The sequence below is a fragment of the Alligator mississippiensis genome, chromosome 3 (genome assembly GCF_030867095.1).
Source record: "Alligator mississippiensis isolate rAllMis1 chromosome 3, rAllMis1, whole genome shotgun sequence".
In the NCBI taxonomy this organism is placed as follows: domain Eukaryota; kingdom Metazoa; phylum Chordata; order Crocodylia; family Alligatoridae; genus Alligator; species Alligator mississippiensis.
Genome location: NC_081826.1, coordinates 203,817,115 through 203,832,205, shown reverse-complemented (window position 1 = coordinate 203,832,205; position 15,091 = coordinate 203,817,115).

Here is a 15,091-nt window from a genome sequence, read left to right as displayed (position 1 = left end):
TGCCTCCCCTCCACCCGAAGCCCCATCTTTTTTGTCCAGTCAAACACACCCTGCCCATGGGGGTCCCAAGCCGGTCTCCATGGAGACCCCACCTGCCCACCCACTCCATTTGGTGCTCCTGGACCAGTCTAGTAATCTATCACTTAGGGAGTTTTGGTAAGCCATTGTGCTGGGGGGCATGGGGGAAGAGGCAAGGAAGGTGCTGACCCAGCCCACGATAGCTCATCAAAGCTCCCTAATTATCCCTCCAGCCCAAATAATTGCCCAGCCCTGTTTTAGCTTCTCCTTGGACTAGTGATACCCAACCAGGCTGTCATGGCCCACTGTGGTGCTTTAAAATCCTTTCAAGGCGGTCACAGAGTATTGCACAATGCAAGCTTACTGGCTTCCCAATATAGGCTCTCTATATGCAACACTCTAGTAAACTAAAGGCATGCAAAAGTAATTCACAAGATGAACCAAAAAATATCAAATGGTGATTAAAAGTGTTCTGACCTTTCAGTGGCCTTTCTGAATTCTTTGCAACAGAAGAATTGCTTCATGCATTGGCGACGCTTAGGGGGTGCACACGGGTGCATGTTCACCCCCTGAAATCGGCCGTGCACCCTCTGGAAACACCAGCCACAAAACTGGAAGTGCTGGCAGAAGTGTACTTCGGGTTTCACCACTGGTGATTTCAGACTTGGTGATTGGCTGCTGGGGGACCCCTCCCCACTCTGGTCGGCGATCAGCCACTAAGGGACCAACCTCCTGGTCAGTTATCTGGTGCCCCAAGACTCGGGAGGCACCAGTCACCCATAGCTTCATAATTGTTCTGTAGTCAAGAAAGAGTGAAAACTAAGAGCTGGCATTTTCCAAGAGGTGCCTTGAGTCTAAAAAGGGTGAAAGCAACTGCCTTAGACATCGTCTTGTATAAAGAAATGGCCTGTTCAGAATTCCTAAACACACAGGCAGTATCTGCCAAGCTCTCTCAACAAAACCATGTGCTTTGATCAGTTTGAGGGAGCAATATTACCAGTTTGTCTTGAGTCATAATTCAAACATGCTTCACTAACAGCGTGCGCATAAGAACGTACCTACTATAGATCACAGATATTAGGAGGATGAGACACAAATAGATCTTAAATAGGCAGGGGGTAGGAGTGGGGTGATATTAGTTCTAGACATGTATTATTAGGGATATAAATAAAAACAACTGAGCACATATGTGAAGAAAAATACTAAATTGAAACATTTAAAAAAAGAAAAGAAAACTGGATAGACCCTGGGGCCAGGGAGAAGGGTTACAGCCCTCCTTTCCTTTGAGATGGTTAGTGACTCCTTGATTGTTTTATACCTGGGGAGCCATGACAGACAAATGGTTATAAAACCACGTTTTTAATTGCCACTGCACTCATGAAGCTCTCCCTCAATTTTAATGTGGCTGTGTCATTTATGGAAGCCTCAGGAAAAGAAACCGTTGGATCAATAGGTATCTTATCCTTGAGTGAATTTTCACTCATTCTACAACAGGGAAGGTCATGAAAGGACATATTTTGGCCATCTAGCTGTGTAGGGGCAGGCATCAATACTGATGCAAAAAATGTTATTTAACATTTTATTATCCTAATTTTAGGATATCCTTTGAATATGTATCATTATAGAATGTAGAGGCTTGGAAGATATGATAGCTCATGTGCTGCTGGGATGGATTCTGGTTTTTGTTATTGCTTTATCATAGCATACAAAATATGCAAACTAATTAAAGAAATTCCTAGGAAATCTTTGTATCAGCTAATGACTACTACCAAAATTGCAGAGCATGATACTTTCTTAGGTATATAACCATACTTCTTCCCTCCACATGTGTTCACACAGCTTCTGAGATGCAGCTGTTATGCTGGAATGTTTTAATGGGTGCTACTATCCATAAACCTGGTTAAAGGTTGTACCTTGAATAAATGCCCCTTTAATTTAGGGTAAATGAAGTAGCAGTTAAATGTCACTATGTATAGTGACACCTGAAAAAAAAAAGGAACTGCCTCCCACAGAACAGGCCAGCAGAGGCAGGCCTAGCCAGAAGACAGGTCTTGTGGTACAAGAGGCTTCTCTGGGGGCTCAAACACAGGTGCTAGGGCGCTAATTAGTTTGGTATGTCAGAAACTAAAAGAAACAGAAAGCGGATAGTGAGAGAAGCACTGAGCAGTGAGAGAGGATTGTACAAAATACATATCTGACTTCTATTATCAATTCTGCTTCAGCAAGAAACAACCTGATGAGGTCTCAAATATCACCTAGCCTACTCAGGCTAAGGTACAACTACAAACTCTGTTTTGCTTGAAGACTGTTTTTGTTTTGTTTTGGTATAAAATTGGAAAACTGCATGAAGATAGTGAACTACAGACAAGAGCTTCCTTTCAAAGAGGATACATCAGTCTAGCACAGACATGTTCTTTGTTCCAAATTTTATAAGATAGTTATTTTTCAGAAGAAACCCATGTGTAAAAAAAAGAAAAACTACTCTTAATTCAGGCTATACCAAAGAGGAATGAGCCTTATAGTATCAGAGCTCTAAACTAAGTCATAAATATGACCCTTTCAGCTTTTCCTCCTTGAAAAGAGTGAAACTTAGGTTTAGAATTCTTAGTATGGACTTAAAAATTTCCATTTGAAATTGGGGTTTTTTTATACTAACACTTTAAAACCTTCGTTCTCCTTAAAATGACTGTTGATTAAACGCTGAAAAATGGTATGATTTTAATTGTTTTTTTGTACTTGTAACAGGTACCAAGGTGGCTGTGATGCCCCCTGGTGGCTACAAAACTGCTGCCCTGCTCCAGCTCTCTGGGTACCCTCCCTCTTCTCCCACCTGCCATGCCTGGTATAGTTATTGGTTTCCGAAGAGGGGAGGCTACCCAGGGTCCCAGAGAGATCCCTTGTCTATTGTCAATATGCAAGTTCCTCCTGAACCCCACCAATCCCCAACCTGCCCTCAGGGTCTAGGTGGGGCCCTCCCAGCCTGTCTGTGCTTGAGTGCACTAATTACCTTAAGGGCTAATCCAGAGTCTCTGACCTCTCCTACAGCCACAGGTGTTAATGGTCATCACTTTGCCCCCGAGTCAATGCCAGGTCACTTCAAACCTCTACACACTTGTTTCATAGGTTTCATAGACATTAGGTCTGGAAGGGATCTTGCAAGATCATCGGGTCTAGCCCCTGCCCAAAGGGCAGGCAGTTAGCAGGGGTCAAATGATCCCAGCAAGATAAGCATCCAAGCATTTCTTAAAGGAATCCAGAGTAGGTGCCTGCACCACCTCTGGGAGGAGTCTATTTCAGGCCCTGGGGACTCGGTCAGTAAAGACGTTTTTTCTTATGTCCAGCCTAAAACTGTCTTCCAAGAGTTTGTGACTGTTGGATCTTGTCTTCCGATGGGGTGCCCTGGTGAACAGACATTCTCCCAGTTCCTGGTGCATGCCCCTTATATACTTAAAGGCTGCCACCAAGTCACCCCTCAACCTACGCTTCTCCAGGCTGAAGAGTCCCATGTCTCTCAGCCTCTCCTCATAATCATTTGCATGGCTGTCCTCTAGACTCTCTTGAGCTTCTCCACAGCCTTTCTAAATTGCAGAACCCAGAACTGGACACAGTATTCCAGGTGTGGTCTCACCAAGGCTGAGTAAACTGGGAGGATGACTTCCTGGATCTTGTTTGAGATGCATCGGCATCGCATTGGTGGCTCATGTTCATCTTGTGGTCAATCACGACCCCTAAGTCTCTTTCAGACATGGTGCTAGCTAGCATAGCACTGCTGAGCCTATAAGTGTGGTGTGGGTTCTTTCCAAGGTGGAACACCTTGCATTTCTCAGCATTGAATGCCATCAGGTTTTGATCCACCCACCTTGTAAGCCTAACAAGGTCAGCCTGAACTGCCAGCCTATCCTCTAGGGTGGCCACACTTCCACATAGTTAGGTGTCATCAGCAAACTTAGCCAGTCTGCTTATAACACCCGACTCCAGATCATTTATAAACACATTGAAGATCACAGGTCTGAGAATGGAGCCCTGGGGGATGACACTGGTTATAGTGCATCAAGTTGATTTGGTTCCATCAACTATCACTTTCTGGGTCTGGCCACAGAGCCAGTTCCCCAGCCATCAGACCATGAAATTGTCTAGGCTGCAATTCCCCAATTTTTCCATGAGGACATCATGGGACACCAGGTCAAAGGCTTTCTTGAAGTCCACAAATATAATATCCATCTCTTCTCCTTTGTCAAGGTGGTGTATCACCTGCTCATAGAAGGAAATCAGATTGGTCAGACAAGATCTACCTGCTATGAAGCCATGTTGGCTCTCTCTCAGAATATTACCTTCGGTTAGAATATTGGTAATGGTTTTCTTGATGATTTTTCCCCAAGATCTTTCCAGGGATTGAGGTCAAGCTAATTGGCCAATAGTTCCCTGGATCTTCCCTTCTCCCTTTCTGGAAGATAGGCACCACATTGGTCCTCTTCCAATCATCAGGAACCTCACCCAAATGCCACGAGTTCTCGAATATCCTCGCCATAGCCTGTGTTATAATTTCAGCTACTTCTTTTAGCACTCTTGGGTGCATTCCATGTGGGCTGGCTGATTTGTGGATGTCCAGCCTCTTAAGGTGTTCCCTCACAAGATCAGTTATAATGATGGGTGCAGGTTCACCCTTCTTCTGGTGATCCTACCTCTTGTCAGGCAGGGTGATCCCAGTGGGCCGATGGAAGAGTGATGCGAAGTAGTCATTAAGGAGATTTTCCTGAGTGTTGAGGCCTCATCCTTTCTGGCTTCCCAGTTCCTCTGCTCTAGCTGGACCCTTATGCCTAGGCCAATTAGGTTGGTCCTGGCTTCTGGGCTCCAGCCCTAGTCTCACGCTCTTGGGCTCTGGTTTTGCCCCTCTCAGGCTTCACCACTCTTCATCTTTGGGCCCCTGGCCCTGGTTTCGCCCTTCTCGGCTTTTGACCCTTAATTCTCCTGGCTTCAGGCCACCTCAATCACCAGGCTTTGGCCCAACCCCTGGCAGGGCACTATGTGCCCCTCTGGCACCATGTGACCTATTCCTCCCCTTGTAGTCACTACCAGTCCACTGGTATAAACTATAACAAAAGAGTAAGCCCAGTGGCTATAACACAATCTATCCCCACACCAGGTCCAAACATAAATACTACCTCACTGACTGTACAACGAAACCTCCCCCTACCCTGGGTTGTATTCCTTTGCAAGCCATCAGCACCTCCCCAGGGCAGCTCTGCTGTCAGCCAGTCACTCCTCTGCAGCCTTCCTGGACAGGAGGTCTTTTCCCTGTGCCTGCATTCCCTGCATTTAGTTGCCTCTGAAGCCCTGCAGCCTGCTCATCAAGGGCAGTGTTTCCCTCCACCTGGGGAATTCTTTGCTGCTGCTTTTCCCCCAAAAGTAACAGGAGCTTCTGATTCCCTGTTACAGTACTATATATTTCAAATATCTAAATACAAGCCATTCTTATAATAACTTCCTGATGCTATCAGCATCTGGATGATATGAGGTTTTATGTAAAAACGTTTCAAGATCATTTGATGCTAATGGGTTACTAATGTAAGAAAGCATCTGAGTACAGAAAAAATTATATTCATTGGGGAAATTATTACTTGTCTGGTAATGCTTAACTGTATATCAAAGTTTGAGTGCAAGATTTGGTAAAGTAAGTAAATAAATAAATAAATGGCAGTACATTTTGATGACAATTAAATTTACACTCAGTCTCTTTCTCTTTAGGAATCTTAATTTAAGATTGTTTTAAGACCTGAATGTGTTTTACATAGAAATTAGTGTTTGGGTACATTTGAACCAAATGTGAGCACCAGTTAAACCCTATAGAAACTAAAGGGTGTCCTAGAAAATGAGTTTAATACTACAAGACATGTTTAACACTGTTTTTAAAGACCCTTTGAGAATTTCCCTGTTAAGACAAAAAGCAATAAAACCATAAAATTAAGATTTACAATTTTCTTCCCTGTGGATTAAAAAATTGAAATTTATTACCTGAAAATGCTAAAACCACTCCATGAAATAAAAGAAAGTGTTAGCAATCTGATATTTGAATCAATGCAAGTCCCTGCAGAGACATGCTCATGTTATTGAGACTGAGGAAAAAAGAGTGTAAGTTCCTCCAAACTCCTCAATCTTTAAGTACTGTCATACATGCATACTCTCTAATGCAGCATTTCCCAACATTTTGCCCCACAGCACGCTTACCTAAATAAAAAAGCACCGTGGCACACGGGATGCGAAGCCGGGGAGCAGGGTTGGCATACGGTCAGCTGGACATGGACTGGTGGGGTGGAGCGCGACCAGCTAGACGGCATTTTGGGCTGGAGCCGTGCTCCTTGTCTGTCTGTGTCTACAGCAGCAGCAGCAGCAGGGGTGTGTCTCCAGCCCAAAATGCCGCGGCACACCTGGACAGGCCTGATGGCACACCAGTTGGGAAACGCTGCTCTAATGCCATCTTAATGCTCTCAACATTCATCTCATCTCAGCCTGTTCATCTTCATCTTCATAGGCATAGTAACAGCAACAAAAGAAAGCAAAGAACAAAGAAGCCACAATCCAGAATCAAGAAGCCATCTTCCAGCTCAGCGCCACTCCTGCAAGTGATGGCATCACCAACAAATCACCACCAGTGTTGATATCAGAACTCATAGTAGAGGTGATATCTTTTATCACCAACTAGATCTTTGCAAAAAGAATTATTTAATAGTATAGTGTGTGTGTGTATATATGTGTGTATATATATATATAGATATAAAATATATGTATATATATAAATAAATGTGTGTGTGTATATATATAGTATATAGCATGTAAATATATATATATAGAGAGAGAGTATATGCATATATATATATGTGTGTGTGTGTGTATATATATATATATAAATAAAAATATATATATGCTTAACTTTGGTATAAAGTTAAGCATTACCAGATAACTATTTCCCCAATGAATATACATTTTTCTGTACTCAGATGCTGCACTACACTAGCATCAAATGATCTTGGTACATTTATATCTATCTATCTATCTATCTACCTATCTATCTACCTATCTATCTATCTATCTGTCTGTCTGTGTGTGTGTGTGTGTGTGTGTGTGTGTGTGTGTGTGTGTGTGTGTGTGTGTGTGTAACTTTCTTTGTTTGCAAAAATCTAGTTGGCCTAATAAAAGATATCACCTCTACTATGACTTCTGATTCCTTTTGCCTCGAGACCAATACAGCTACAACGTAGATACCTGACTCAGTATTAATATGGATTTTTTTTTTTTAAATCACTGCCAAAGGACTACATTTAAGTGTTTTCAAAATGATTCTGATGGGATATTGAAATCATGCTGTAAATTCATCTTGTTAAAACACCAGATTGTAGAGACTGTGCACTCTGGGAAAGGAGACAGAAGCTAACCTTAGTAGGCAGAATTTATGGGATTTAATATCCATTAAGCTGGCTGTCAAGACTACTCTTTGAATGGCTTCTTTTAAATAAGAAAGTTAAAAATCTTACTTCACTTTTCATGGAGTTTAATTAAGATAACTCACCTCTGCCCATTTATATTCTGTTCCAGTTTTCCATGATAAACAAAACAAGATTCACTAATCTTTAAATATAAAATGCTTTGGAATAATGAGTATTCTCTTTAACTATATAGTCTGGGAGGTCCATGCTGCAGCTGACAGTCACCAGCACAAGATTCTTTCTTCTCATCGTTCTCTGTATAATTCTGGCTATCAACTTGTGGTGTTTTTCTGTCTTCCCTCTTGCTTATTTCTGATCGTGCTCATTTTGGTTTTCGGGAGTCGGGTAAGCCTCCTATAAAAACAGAGCTTCATTGTATGCTGACTCACAACAGATATATTGAGCCTTATCTTATGTAACCATTTTATTATTTAGTATTTCGATAGATAGGACAGTGTTTCTATCACACTAGTGCACCAGTTGTGCAAGCTTGATTGTAACTAGCATCTGATAAACTATGTTGTTGCCTATCGAAGGTCATACCTCTCTGAACCAGGTAGTCTCTAAAGTGCTGTCCTGCCTAACTTCTTCCTGACATTAGACTAACATGGCTGACTGTCTCTGAACACTGGTTTGCAACTGGAGAGGCTAGTTTGGCATAAATCTAATTATGCCATTGTAGTTCAATAGCTGCAGATGAAAGAACACAGTAGAACTTGAAATATATAGGGAAGAGGTCACTCTTATGTTCAGACACTACCTCAGATTCATCCCATTGTCCTCTTCCTCACAATATAATGCATGGTCTTTTGGACTCCAGACTTCTGTTCAAAGGAATCAGTTCGTCCATCTGTTAACATTCTTCACCTATTTGAATCAGTATCTCAAAGCCATATCAGACTTGGTTTGCTATGTATTCAATCTGCACTCTAATATCGTGAAAAACATGAAGAGTGATTTTGAAACTGAAACAAAACTGTTAGAGCTAAGTCAATAGAAGTGTTCAGCCTCTATCCTGTCTGAGACTAGTGGTTGGTTTGATACACAAAGGGAGAATTGACATAATATTTTCGCTTGGTAGGTATTTCCAGATTTTGTCCCTGAATATCCTTCCTTTATCATTGTTCAAATTTTATTCACAACTCCATGGTTTATTCAGGAATTGTTTCAACTCCTTTTCTGTAGGATTCTAGCTATTGAGTTATGATAACTGCATGTAGTGGCAAGGTAGGAGGATAAGAAACGTGAACAGAAAACTTCACTACTGTGCCTTCTGGTAGTTAGAAAAAAGGCAGCTTACTGTGCTGTCAGTGAAATATAGTAGATGTGACTAAGGTCCTGAGCCCTCAACCCTTCCTCCTTGGGCATATATGCACAAGTCTGCATAAGTTCTATGTAAATCCAAGAAAAATTTGCCATTAACTGCTGTAGGGCCCAAGATACCCATTATAAGTATTTCATTGATCACAGTCAATCAAATGTAATAAAGCATTCAGCAGCAATAAAGCATGCTTAGTTTACTTCTCTGGATACTAGAGCATGAAGAAAAAACTAGCATTTCTCTTTTTTATTGCACACTCGCACTGCTTTGATACTGGCAAAACAAATATGACTGTTGTTATGAACACCCACATGTCAGAGAACGCACTATACTGGGAATGGGATGGAAATGTTTCTCATTGTGTTTTGGCCTGAAACACTGCCAATGGTCACAGAGAGAGGATAGGGCTGTAGACCCTGTTACGTGTTTATAATTGGGGTTTCTTTGGGGGGGGGTAGTAATCTTTAGGTGTTTCCTATTTTTGGGAGTGCCTTGGGCTGGGTTGTATCTAACAAGATATTGCAGCGCAGCCTGGGGCTTGTTGTGAGACTTTGCTCTGTGGCGTGGTGAGATTTGTAGGACAGATGCTTAGAATTGTGACCATGTCTCACTGCCAAATATAATACGATGTTATGTAATCTTAGGCCTGGCTCTCATGCCCCACTGTTAACTTGGGCATAAACCAGCTCCTGGGGAAGACAGCTGGAGTTGGAGCAGCCTTCATGGGTGCTTATACATGTATAGTGAAGTCACTCCGATGTGCTGTAATTACAGTGTGTCAGAGCAGGCTCGATTAATCGAGTCTGCTGGAGCGTGGTAATTACTGTGCTCCAGCAGACTGCAGCATTGCCTGCATCAACATCCCTGCACTGAAAAATGATGGCAGGGCAATTTAAAGCTCATTTGATGAGCTTTAGTTAAAGCACCCCCGCCACCATTGTTCAGTGTGGGGATGCTGATACATGTGATGCTCCGGGCTCTTTAATTAGAGTGACCCACCTTCCCCCCCCCCCCGTCAGCCTCCTGGAGCACGTGTATAAATGCCCCATATGAAGAGCAACCTTGTTAATACCTTTAGCTTAGCAACCAGTGCTCTGTCTTTTTAATCACTAAGCAACTGTGCTCTGTTTCTATCCAAGCACAGTGCATTTCCAATTTGAAGAATTGCTTTCCCATAATTAAATGTAAAAGAGTTAGTTGCAGCCCTCCGCACAAATTACTACCCAGTGAATGCAGAATAATGTATTATAAGTAGTACTTTATTCTATTTATTGTACAGGTATTGATGTGTGTTGGATTTGTTCTATTTTAGAGACAGTGCCATGGTAACTAGTCTCTCTTGACAAAAGCCCTATGTCAGAGCTGAATTGGAATACGCAGAAACTGAACTTCAGGTAGCCAGTGAGATCAAGGCTCCCAGCACTAGGCTTACTAAAGCATCACCAGAAAAATAAGCTGGTGTGCATGAGTCCGTTTGAATTTACTGCTCATAGGGGGCTCATAGATTAGTTGTATGAGAACAAAAGCAAAGGGCAATAATGTTTTTGCAGCCTAAGATAGAACTGATCAAATCTTTGCTGAATTCATTTGCAAAGCATCAGCATGCATATTTTAAACATTTTATCGGAAAAGGGTAAGTATTGCTTTCTATGTCCTTCATTAATAGAAACATTTTTAAAGGGGAAGGTGTGGCAGAAAACATTAATTGTAAGAAAATAAAAATCTTTAAACCATGTTACTAACGATGCCTTTTCTACCCTTGCACTGGCAGTGGTGTTTTCCCTTTACAATGATCAGTTTGCTCAATAGGCAGCAACATTGCTGTGTAAAAGATTTCCGCAGGATTTCATTTTTGGTTGCAGTGCACTGTCACGGTTTTAGTTTCAGAAGAAAATATTTGCAACCTCCTTAACCATTTAATGCCACCCAGCAATCGTTGTTTTCACTATTTTTAAGAGGACAACTGCCACATGATTACAACACTGGACTTACATTTTCAAATGCTGTACAGAGGTCACAAACAAAAGTATATTAATGGCCTCAGAAGAGTCCCTAGCAAGCCTTAGTACTACTACAAAATTGGCACAGAATTTTGCACACTTTTGAGGCCTCTCAAAGTGTTAGGATTTTTAAAGCCGGTTATATTATTGATGACAGGCAAGATCCAACACTAACTCCAGTGCTATCTACCTTAGTGCCTAACACTGCAAATCATCAAATCTGTACCACTTAGACAAAGACTGCACCACTGGAGCAGCTTGCACAATGCTGGGCATGTCTACAAGTGATGCTGTGTCATTGGAGCAACATGCTATGGCAACATAGTGTCAGCAGGCACAACCCATGACACTGCAGCTACATCGCCATAGTGATGCGCTCCCTTGATATAGCGCATCACTATGGCGACATAGGGGCTAAAAATAACTGTGCACCACCAGCACGGTGCAGTGACAGCTGTGACTGCGCTGTTATTTAGCACCATCATTTAGTGCTTCCAAAAGGAGGCACTAACTGATGGCGCTGTAACAACAGTGCCCTCCAGGTTGCTATTGTTTGAAATGTTAATGATAGGATTTGAGGATGTCAGTGGAGCTCTGAACTGAAGAACTTAAGTGCAGAAAAATCACTCAATGAATAAAAATCCAGTTTTAGAAATAGCAATCAAATACAACAAAAGCAAAATGCGCAAATGTCTTACATACAGAGTACTGCTGTGCAACCAGGTCTCTGGATTTCATTTTTACCCACTCTGTTGCTAGGAGACAGAAGGGTTATACTTCTCTCATCTCTGTACTTGCTGGGGGATCTAGTAATTGGTTTGTGTATGTGCGTGTGTGCTGATTCCCAAAATATCTCCAAAAAAAAAAAAAACTTTGATGGAAGTGCAATGAGTTGAATAGGAAACTGGAAGACTCTGCAAATGCTAAACAACAGATGGGATGACTGAGACAAAGTCACCAACTTAACTGGGAGTCAAGGATAGATAGTAAGGGTAGAAAGGGGAGTACATTTTCTGCTCATCATTCCAGCCTGCTTTTTTACAACGGGACCATCTCAGAGCAAGGTAAGTGAGTGAAAGGTGCCATGACTTGTACGCATGCCTCTAAGGTGTATTGAAATGGTACCTGCAACAATGAAGACTGGCACTTTTGAACAGATTTTATCAGTGCTATAAAGCTAGGACAGGTCTCTCTGTATTTTAATTTCAAGACCAGTAAAGCAATAAAGTCATGCCTTTATGATTTATTGATTTATTGACTGCTTTGCAGGAAAAAAGCTAGATTTTTCCTAGCAGAGGGGTTGGGCAGGGAGGTGGAAGGAACCTTTCCCTCTTCCTACATGCAACGTGTATTCCCAGTACTCGAGTTCTGACAACACAACACCAGCAGTCATGGGAGGAACCCTAACCAGGGCCAGGAGGAATGAGACAAAGCCATTGTCATGAGCCACTGTCCTGTGCACAAGCCTGGATTGCTGCAAAAGGGGTTGTACATAATTTCCTTCTAGAGGATGGAGCAGATCATGTTAGTATATGTCTCCAGCACCCCTGGAGACATTATCTCTGCAGCAGGGACATATATCTCTGGGAGCTGTTACACACATTCAGATCATCTTCATTTTCCTTTCCTAGCAGCCAGTAACTTACTGGTGAAACCCCACCTGCAGCAGATAGCTTCTCAGACACAGAAGGCATAGCTACTGAGCTACATCATTTGGAAGAAAGTGGTGCCTGCAGAAACAAAGTTATGGTAGGAAAAGGTCGATTAAAGATGTCATGACATGACAAGAGAAGTCAGAGTGTTATTTATTTACAAGCAACTCAGTCATGCCTGTTAAGCATCAGCCCATATCAGAGGCTGTGGAGAGCTGCCCTATGGAAGTTCAGAGCATTCCCAGGCATACAGGGGAAGTGCATTTTCTGTTACATCCCACAAACACGCTCTTTCCTCCCTGAGCAGAGCGGGGGGGGGGGGGGGGGGGTGGGGGGTGATAGTCAGGACCTCTTCACTGGCCCTTGAGAGTGCCCATCATCTAAGGGGGTCTAACAAAAAGCTTTCATTGCATTTACATTGTACTCGGTTACTACAATGGTAGCTGAAGATGTAATGAGAGAGGGCAAAAGTCCATTGGCCCTATTTGTCTGAATGTTTGCAAACATTGGTTGGTCAGTATCATGTACATTATTCCCACATACATGACGAATGAGGTCTTACTCGCTCTGGACAACATGAGGAGCTCCTTCTTCTGGCTTGCTGAAAGTTTAACTCTTTCCTACCCATTTTTAGGACAGATCTTAAACCATTCATGAAGCTACAACAAAGAATTTAATGGGATTCTATAATATGTATCAGGGAATGGCCACAGTGTGTCACACCCTGGGCATGTCTACATAGGCATGAAGGCACTTTTTCTAATGCACATTCAATTTAGTACCTCCAACGCGAGGCACTAAAGAAATGCACATTAAGTCATCTTAATGTGCAGTAATGAATGCTCATGGTTTTTAAATGATGCTTAACCTGCAGTAGCCTATTTTACTGTGCATTGGTGTAATCACATGGTTTTTATGTGACACGTTAATATGCAGTAAAATAAGCTACTACACATTAAAGCTCACATGTAGATGCATCCTCTGTGGGCATTTGAGAGATGTCACAGTACAGCTCCTTAGACACCCAGTTGAGCTCACTGTGCCATGATTCTGTAGCTACCGGCCTCCAGGTAGCTCTCCACTAGTGCAAAGTCACCAAAAAGATTAATCTTTGGGTGAGTCAAAACTGCATGTGAATTGGGAGTAAATAGTTTCAGCAAAAGAAGAACGTCCTTTTCAAGATGGTATGTTTCATTCTGGAAATACCTAAACATTGCATTTTAACAATTGCAATATGGAATATTTTGACCTTTTGCTTTAAAATGGCATTTATTGATTTAAAAATTGACCTAAAGAGAAAAAAAAATTGTAGGGGTGGGTGGGCAAGGAAGGGTGGCAAATAACCTGAAAATTCAAAAGAAAATGGAAGAAAAACAAAAAAAACTTGACAAAATGAAAGAGGTCAAATGATACAAGCATTGCACTTGAGGTTGAATGAAACATTTCAGTTGAAACCTAAATAAAGTCATTCCTACCCCCCATCATTCCAGTTTGGCCACCAAAGCAAAAACATCCATATTTTACTCCATTCTACTCTTCAAAGCTGTCCATGCTCTCAGTTTGAATAAAGCATGTCCCAGCAACTATTTGATAGCTATTATAGTGAATCACAGTCATTCCAGGTTGTAATAAACATGAACAGATACAAGTGCATGCACATGCACACACATATTTGCCTTGTAACTGGTGTACAGTAATTTAAAAAGCCATGCTGCTACATTCCACTTTCCTAAAAGTTGCTTTAATAAACACAGCCGATTCTGATAAACTGTGAGCAATCTGGAACTAAACAAGACCTGCCATTTTCTGTCCATGGAATCGTGGAACAAGAGCATGCTCAAGCAGCTAATCCATCTTTCATCTTTCTAGGACACAGCCAGTTTTACCATTCTCCTACCATAGAGGACATGGTGTAGGATAATGGAGGGAAGGTGTTGCTTCCTCCATGTTGCCAGTGCATGGGTTTAGATTTAACCTGACTGGAGTCAAGGAAGCAAATATCCTCAAGGTGCTGGAACTGACAGTTCTGAATGTGACTTGTTGTCCAGATGCAGAGGCCTAGTGTTGAACAAGTTTCCACTCCTAGAGCAATTAAATAGGCATCAGATGCTGCAGAACCCTCTACGGTCCATTCTATAATACTCTTTACAGGTCTATGGCTGAACCCTACTGTTACCAGTCCCCTTTAACCCCAGGGAGACCAGTAGTCTCAGGGCTAAAGAAGTCCCCAGGATCCACGTGTGGAGAAGAAAGAAATGAGGATCCATGAAGCACAGATCATGAGGAATGAGAAATCACATGCAGCACAGCTTAGCAGCATCTCAACCTGAAACTTATCTATGGAAGAATAAAAGGTCCCTGGAACCCACTGGATTTAGCTGTTTTAACATCTCCTGGTGAAGGAAGAAGAGATTTCTGATGAAGGGAAGCAAATGTATGGTTATATTGTTCATTATGCCTTGCTTAGGTGGAGGCAGAGCTTATTTAGCCGAAGTCTGAGGGTTAAGATTTTAGGTTCACTTTATGGTTCTACTACTGGGCAACTAAAGCTTATGCCCTGTGCTATACTTTTTCAGATTTAATGTGAAGATAATACTATTTTCCTATTTACATAGGGAT